General features: G+C 36.5%; 1 protein-coding gene across 1 annotated transcript in view; it reads right to left on the bottom strand.

The window, feature by feature from the left end:
* PAPPA2 (pappalysin 2) overlaps window positions 1-6,000 on the bottom strand; it is a 326,265-nt gene that overhangs the window by 72,029 nt on the left and 248,236 nt on the right.

The following is a 6,000-nucleotide window of genomic DNA, read 5'->3' as shown; positions in this document are numbered from 1 at the left end:
GAAGGAAGGAAGGAAGGAAGGAAGGAAGGAAGGAAGGAAGGAAGGAAAGAAGGAAGGAAGGAAGGAAGGATTTAACAAGCAGTTTCCATATTCAAGTACTGTGCTAAACAATAAGGATACTAAAACAAGAAAGAAAAACATCTCCTATTTAAATAAGAAATTTACATTAAAGTAGGGGAAAAAAAAAACATAAAGAGAGCTAGAAAGGGAGAGGGGATACTATAAGAGCTGTACTGGAAGAAGAACAGATTAGAGATTGAGTAGAAAGAAAAGGGAGCATCGTGGCTAAGGCTCCTGGAGATATGGTAGTCCTAGGCATGAATTCATCAGTCATTAAGGACTCCTAAGGGAGGAGGCAAGGCCCTTACATGTAAATTGTTTGTATAAAATGTTTAACCTTCCATGTGGTTTGATAACCCAAAAGAAGACCCAAGACTCAATTGGAACAATAGAAATGAATTCATCTGGTCTTTAGGGAATTGACCAAATTATAGTGGCCTTTAGGTGATGTTATTACAAAACTGTGTCAGTTGTGTGACTTTATATAACTCATACCTATAACAACGGCTTTCTTTTAAATGAAAGCTATGGGTGATAACATGATTCACTTTAGAAAATCCCAAGAGAAAAGAAATAGTAAAAGAATTTTAATTTCAAACTCATTATTCTCCCTCTTCTCTTTCCCTACTTACAAAATACTTAAGATCTGTCATTTTAAATTAAAGGATAATTACCTTGTACCAAAAGCCTTCTGCAAGATTAGAAGCTACTAGAAGTTCATAAAGAACTTGTTAGGATGTATTTAAGAAGTTCATTTGTTCAAGTCCCTATAGATGTGTCCCCTAAAAATGATAATGTTGGTGATGATGATAATAACAATACAGAAAGGAAAAATAATACAAAAAGTAAACATTATTTAATATGTTTGTTTTCTATAAATTCATTGACCTAGAGAATCATGGCTGCCTCAGAGATAGTCAAAAGAACTATTGAGAAGCCTGGGAGCAGACTAGAGAAGGTAAGGTAATCCATCTGTGGTATTGTCAAAGAACAAAGGTGTTTGGATTATTTATTGATTTTAAAGCACTGAACTTTCACTTCAGCAATCAATAAATATGGGTTGAGTTAACAAATGAATATATTAAAGTAGGAAATGCTCAATGGCCACTGGAAGCGCCATCTCCTCAAATTTTCTCTTCCTTACACTTTAGGGTTTTTATATCTTTTGTTAATAACTTCCTTTCAATATGGACGAGTGAAATAATCAAGCAATGCTAATATACAGTTTTGCCAAGGCCATTTTTGCCAGTCTGTACTGTGAGAAGTAGATGAATGCTCAGATGCTACAGTTTACCTTACATGTAGAAAAAGTGACATATGATCATAACAATGAAAATGGGAGGGAAAATATGTTATCACAACAATAAATAATGGTAAAACCATTTCTCTTATTCTTTTCCATCAGAATTTTTCATCATAGGATTCAAGTACTGAAAGAGACGTGAGGGAACATCTAGTCCAATACATTTTTTTTCCTACATATGAGGAAACTGAGACCAAGATCCACAAATGCAATGTCCAGATCCAAGGTCTTGGACTTGTTCAAAGTCACAAAGATGATAAGTAGTAGACTTAAGAGTCAAACCAAGGCCTTTGGATTCCAAGTGTTTTATTGTTTCCATTTGATTGTGTCACCAATGTACTAACTTTTGGGATAGAATAGGAATGATATTTCTCAAGTAAATATTATGCTATAAAAAGTACACCTAAAATTTATAAAGCAGAAGCAAGGAATAATACTAGCTCTTATAAATGTGTATGTGGGAAGTTCTGGGATAGGGTGGGAGAATCAGCATGGAGAAGTGACTTAATAATGAAATGAAATTTTATTTCTTAGGTAATTGATAGGCCTATCTTCAGGAAAATACTCATCACAATTTCAACTGGACAAGAAAACTCCTGAATGTTTTATTTGCATAGCAGATATAACAGAATGCCCACTTATTCTCAGACCCTTATTTAGTTATGCCTATTAAGATTTGTGGATCCTGGCCTACCATCAATCTAATCCACTGAATCCAATAATGAGAGTACCTATACTGACTTACCTCACAATGGTATTATAAACTGCTATTAGTAAGAAAGGCTGGAGAGGCACTAAAATTTTTGCTTGTTTTTGTTTTTTTCTCCAAGATTTCTAATGTGAGGGTTGTATCATTCGTCAGCATGAATGGCAGATGCAAGTGCTTAGGCTCTTTCTGTTCTGACATAAATCCCTGAAATAAGTCTTGTGTGATTAATGTGTTTAGGGGGATAGAGTGATCCTAGACTCTGATTTTTTTCTTCTCTTTTTTTTTTAATGAATGAAACAGGCTCAACTCCAGGGATTAAAACCTTTTGGTGACTCCATGGAAACAGCCTACCCAGCATTTCTTTTGCCAACATAGCCTAGTTAGGCAACTAACACCCTGCCCTTTCTCTGATGATTGGCTCACCTTACTTCTCTCAACCTAGGCAACAGCTAGGAGGTGTAGTGGATAGAGCACCAACCCTGGAGTCTGGAGGACCTGAGTTCAAATCTAGTCTCAGACACTTGACACTAGCTGTGTGACCCTAGGCAAGTCACTTAACCCCATTTGCCTCACCGCCAAAAAAGTAATAATGAGTTGTTGTTGTTCTGCTGTTTCAGTCACATATGACTCTTTGTGACTCTATCTGGGTTTTCTTGGCAGAGATACTGGAGTGGTTTGCAATTTCCTTCTCTGGCTCATTTTGCAGATGAGGAACTAAAGCAAACAGGGCTCAGCGACTTGCCCAGGGTTCCACAGCTAATGTGTCTGAAGCTGGATTTTGACTCAGGTCGTCCTGACTCCAGGCCTGGCACTCTATCCAATTAACCACCTAGCTGCCTAGAGACTACTAAGTTAAAGCTTTGATCAGTTTAAGATTGATAACTTTTTATTCTACTTCCTAAAACTTGTCCTTTCTTCTCTGTTGTTTTTCATTCTCTCCTCTTTCTCAGTTGTGTTTTTAAACTTATTTCTTCTTCTATCATCCTTTCTTTGTCTCTTTCTCTCTATTATGTTTCCTAATTTTTTTCTTCTCTTCTTTCCTCTGTCTCCTTTCACAGTAATCACCCTCATTTAGTTTGGGCTGAAATGGTTTGGTACCTTGAAAAGATGGAATGATATACTCATTAGCCACTAAGCTGGAGGAACAGATGACTGAGTGATCCCTTGCTCCTAACCCATTTCATTATAGTGGTCAGGGAGGAGTGATGCTTCAGTTAAAAGGAGAGATAACTTTCATCTAGCTCTCTCTTCCTTTGACCCTACAAGGCACATTATCAAACTTAAAGATTTACAATGAGAGGCTGATGATGGGCTTATAAACATCCTGGTAACCATTCTTATGTGGCTCTATTAGATGAGCTTTTCCCTGATCCACTGGCTGCCTTTTCCACATTGTATTTCCTTTCTTCAGTAAATTACTAAGCTGCAATCTCAAGACAGATGGGGCCAGGCTTGGAAGCAACCTTGTGAATTCAAGAATTTTGGAGTCCTAGGTCCATTGAGTGAAGCAGACTGATGGCAATGGGAGTTTGCTCAGAGATAAAGATGACCACCAGCAGAAACTAGGAATAGACCAAATCTCACACTGTACACCAAGGTAAGATCAAAATGGATACATGATTTAGACATAAAGGGTGATACCGTAAGCAAATTAGGGGGTTATGAAATAATTAACCTGTTAGATCAGTGGATAAGGGAAGAATTTATGAATAAAGATAGAGAGCACTATGGGACATAAAATGTAAAATTCTGATTTTTTGTTGTCATTTGGTCATTTTTCAGTAGTCTCCAACTCTTTGTGACTCCATTTGGGATTTTCTTTGCAAAGACACAGGAATGCTTTGCCATTTTCTTCTCAAGCTCATTTTTCAGATGAGGAAACTGAGGCAAACAGGATTAAGTGACTTGCCAAGGGTCACACAGCTAGCAAGTGTCTGAGGCCAGATTTGTACTCACAAAGATGAGTTTTCTTGACTTCAGGCCCAGCACTCTATTGACTATGCCACCTTGCTGCCCCATATTTTTGATAATATTAATTTTTTACACAAACAAAACCAATACAGCCAAGATTAAAAGGAAATCAGAAAATGAGGGAGGGGAAGGAGGGAATTTTACAGCAAATTCTTCTGATAAAGGTCTCATTTCTCAAATACATAGAGAACAGAGTCAAAATTATAAGAATATGAGTCATTCCCCAATTGATAAATGGTCAAAGGGCATGAAAGGCAGTTTTCAGCTGAAGAAATCAAAGCTATCTATAGTCATGTGAAAAAAATGCTCTGAATCACTATTGACTTGAGACATGCAAATTAAAACAACTCTGAGATACCAACTCATACCCAACTCATACCCATCATACCCATAACTCATACCCAACCCACTGTTGGCAGAGCTGCGAACTGATACAACCATTCTGGAGAACAATATAGAACTATGCTTAAAAAGTTATAAAACTGTGCATACCCTTGTATTTTTTTTTTGGGCTAGGCAATGAGGTTAAGTGACTTGCCCAGGGTCACACAGCTAGTCAGTGTTAGGTATATGAGGCAGGATTTGAACTCAGGTCCTCCTGACTCCAGGGCCAGTGTTCTATCCACTGTGTCACCTAGCTGTGTGTACCCTTGTAAAAGGATACAATAATACCACTACTAGGTCTGTATCCCAAAGAGATGGAAAAAAAGAAAGAGAGAAAGAGAAAGAAAGAAAGAAAGAAAGAAAGAAAGAAAGAAAGAAAGAAAGAAAGAAAGAAAGAAAGAAAGAAAAAAAGAAAGAAAGAAAGAAGGAAGGAAGGAAGGAAGAAAAGAAAGAAAGAAAATTACTTATATGTACAAAATATTTATAGCAGCTCTTTTTGTGGTGGCAATGAATTGGAAGTTGAGGGGAAGCCCATCATTTGGGGAATGGCTGAATAAATTGTATATGATTGTGCTGGAATACTATTGTGCTATCAGAAATGATGAGCAGGATGCTTTCAGAAAAACCTGGAAAGACTTACATGAAGTAATGCAAAGTGAAGTGAACAGAACAAGGAGAATATTGCATACAATAACAGCAATACCATGTGATGATTAACTTTGAAAGACTTAACTACTCTGATTAAGACAAAGATCCAAGACAGTTCTGAAGTACTTGTGATGAAAAATGCTATCCATCTCCAGATAAAGAATTAATGGAGTTTAAATGTAGATCAATGCATGTTATTTTTTTACTTTATTTTTTCCATGAGTTTTAATGTTTTTTTTCACATGACTAATATGGAAATGTGTTTTTCATGATTGCACATGAACAATCTATATCAAATTGCCTGCCTTCTCAAAGAATGGGGAGATAGGGCTAGAATTTGGAAGTCAAAATTTAAAAAAAAATGCAAAAAATTGTTTTTACATGTAATTGGGAAAAATAAAATATTTAATTTAAAATTTAAAAAAAAGAAAAAAAGATGACCACCAATAATAGGAACCCTTCTTTGATGAAGACAGTGCAGAGCAAAGGTGAAATGCAAAATGCCTAGTCAGCAGTCCTGAAAAATGTTTTGAGTTTTAATGATGGTGAAATGTCAGTTTCCTAGCAGATTTTAACGGTAGTTATGTTACGATACTGAATCTTGTTTTAATCTATTTTCTCAATGTGTGTTTTACCTTTAAGTGTTTAGCATTTCTTTTACATGTTAGAATAAAATATCTGTCCTATATCTGATTCCTCTTGTACACTGAATATCTTTTTATTCTTTCTCTTGGGAGACATGACTCCAAATCCTAAGCTATAAATAACTTGTCCCTCCTGTGCTGGGTTGGGGGTTAGCAAGTTGAAGAACATAGGAAAACAGAGCCTAGTACCCCTCTCATTGGAGGCTAGGTTTTATAGTGGATTATGTGCCTGAGTCCAAAGCAAAGGAGCTTTTTAGAGAGAAGGAGTGGGCATACGGCTG

The sequence above is a fragment of the Vombatus ursinus genome, unplaced genomic scaffold (genome assembly GCF_900497805.2).
Source record: "Vombatus ursinus unplaced genomic scaffold, bare-nosed wombat genome assembly UNPS02014789.1, whole genome shotgun sequence".
NCBI lineage: Eukaryota > Metazoa > Chordata > Mammalia > Diprotodontia > Vombatidae > Vombatus > Vombatus ursinus.
This window is presented reverse-complemented; position numbering and strand designations above follow the sequence as displayed.